The following is a 2,500-nucleotide window of genomic DNA, read 5'->3' as shown; positions in this document are numbered from 1 at the left end:
ATAATGAATTTAATAAAAGCTACCAAGGCCAAGTTACTAACCGAGGTGACAGCGACATGGCAAGTCGGCTTTAAAGTTCGGGACCTTGTGCCCACTGCTGTGCTAACACAGACACTCAAAACTGCGTTCATAATGGTTCAGCTTTCTCAGAAATACAAGGTCACTTTGATTTTTTTTTTTTTTTTTTTTTTTTTTGTGATTAATTGACTTTATTTCCCATAAAAATATCAATAATCAAGTAGAATTACAATAGCATGTTGCAGTAAATTTGAAGCACACCAAGGAACGCAGATCGTGAAATTGGATTATCAAAGCAATTGCCTTTATAGGGTTGTAGATTTTATATGAAATTGGTATTAGTAACAAGAGCTAAATTACTATTCAGAAAGTCAAGTAAATATATATCACTAATGTCTTGCATGCTTATTTTTATTCTTTTATGATTTATATAATATCATTAATTATTTTAATATTTCATTTAATATCTCTTTATTTATATATACATATATATAAATGGTCTGATCCATAGAAATAAGGAGTAGTAATAGATAGATGGTTAGTGCAAATAAGGGAGCAAGGCAATGCCTTAGGAAACTGTTCCAGATTGATGGTCTGTAGAGGCCACTAATGGGCCATAATCTAACACCATTTCAATCCTAGGTTGAAGAGAGAAGACAGGGTCAATGCTAACATATGTTTATGCCGGGTAGTCACACTAATGGTTCACTTTTGTAGTAATAGTAGCAAAGGGACATTTCCATAAGATTTTTTGCCTTCATTGCATGCTTGAAGGTTTATACTAGGTTTAGGTTTCACACCAGGTTCTGGGGTTCAATTAGGGCATTATAGATAAAGTAATTACCAATGAAGCTCGCCTGATTTAATAAGGTTTTAAACGGTTGATACGATTTCCTCTTCTTTTTTTCTTTTTTTCTTTAAAGCTAAATACATAATGCACTTGTTACTATTACTTCAAATAATCTTTAACATCTGTGACTTTGGTGATATAATGCCTGGTTAGGTAATGGAAGGGAACTCTGTGCCACACTGTACAGATTACAAATTTTGGCAACCACTTTTAACCCTTTGATCATATAAGGCAGGGACTAGCTTAAAATGTGACACCTACTGATAATGTAATATGTACAGCTATAAGATTCCCTATGGGATATCAATATATATATACTTCAGATCCAAACCTCTTGGCTGTGCTATTGTTTATTTTGCCATTTTCTTCATTTACAAACAAACCAAAACTTTCATCAGCATTGTAGTCACTAAAGCATGATTAAAATGCATTCATTATCACAAGCCTAGCACAAGCACATACCTAAAATGAACTCTCTATAACTTAAAACAGTTAATTCCCTTTGCACCTCATTTCATTTTAAAAAAAAAAAAAAAAAAATCATTATAGGTGGATGAAAGTATTAAAAAAAATAAAAAATGATCATTCATTGACTAAATGAAGTTATAAATAACAAAGTATAGAGTGAATTGAGCCAAAAGGTATAACATGGTTTGGAGGTATCTCTAACAAAATTCTGTATATAAGGTTGTTGATGATAGGGTCCTGACGAGGTTAGCAGAAAGGATATTTCTTGTTTTGCCAATACTTGTATGTGCAGTTGATAAAAACTATCAAAATATTGCATATTTTATGGTGTTGATAACTTACCTGTTGTTTTATTTGCTAAGAATATATGTCATGGACTCTGCTGGTGTACATAAATGATCCGTAACCTGAAATATTTATATTGATAACCAAGATTACTTTAATCACTCTCACTAGTCATAGAACTCATTAGGTCTGGTAATGCCAAACAGTTCGTGGTACAGAGTCCCCTAGAAAGAACACATCATTTGGTTCTGGCTTAGAGGTTCCTGCCTCACAGGGCCTTGTACAGCAGCATAACACCACTACTAACAGAACTAACTGGCCTTGATTGTTTCCAGCTGCAGTCTGATTTCGGTGGTGCTATAAATGTACATACACATGTTTGAAATCAGGTTTCCTTCAAGATGTCTTTAATCATGGGGCCTAGTCTCTTATAGACAGGTTCATATGATCTTTTGTGATTTTTTTATCATTTATTTTTGTACTGTTGTAGTTTACTTCTTTTTTAGTTACCAGTGAGGACTTTAATGTACTAAAGCAGCTTTTGTCTAGCTTTGATACTGTCATTTGCTTTTGATATGTTATACACGACAGGATTTTGTGGCAAAGTGTCACTCAGCAGCAGTTGTGAATTTTTCTTCTATAAATGTAATATGTTAAATGTACTATGGAGCATAATTATCATGCAAATAGGATGAAATGTGTACTATTTCTTAGTCATAGACAAGAGTATTAGTGCTTTGCATGAATGCAAAATTATTAAGGGGAGCCAAGGCAGAGGCTAATGTTTGTGACAAAGAACTATATTTATTCACTTTCATGCTACTGTAAGTCCAACATTTTCAAGAGCATTGGGCATAAGTAAGCATAATGAAGTCTGAG

At 33.3% G+C, this 2,500-nt stretch overlaps 1 pseudogene; it reads left to right on the top strand.

Moving 5' to 3' along the window:
• The window catches only part of LOC119574044, a 9,095-nt pseudogene that overhangs the window by 6,368 nt on the left and 227 nt on the right, over positions 1-2,500 (top strand).

This window comes from Penaeus monodon, chromosome 6 (assembly GCF_015228065.2).
Source record: "Penaeus monodon isolate SGIC_2016 chromosome 6, NSTDA_Pmon_1, whole genome shotgun sequence".
In the NCBI taxonomy this organism is placed as follows: Eukaryota; Metazoa; Arthropoda; class Malacostraca; order Decapoda; family Penaeidae; genus Penaeus; species Penaeus monodon.
This window is presented reverse-complemented; position numbering and strand designations above follow the sequence as displayed.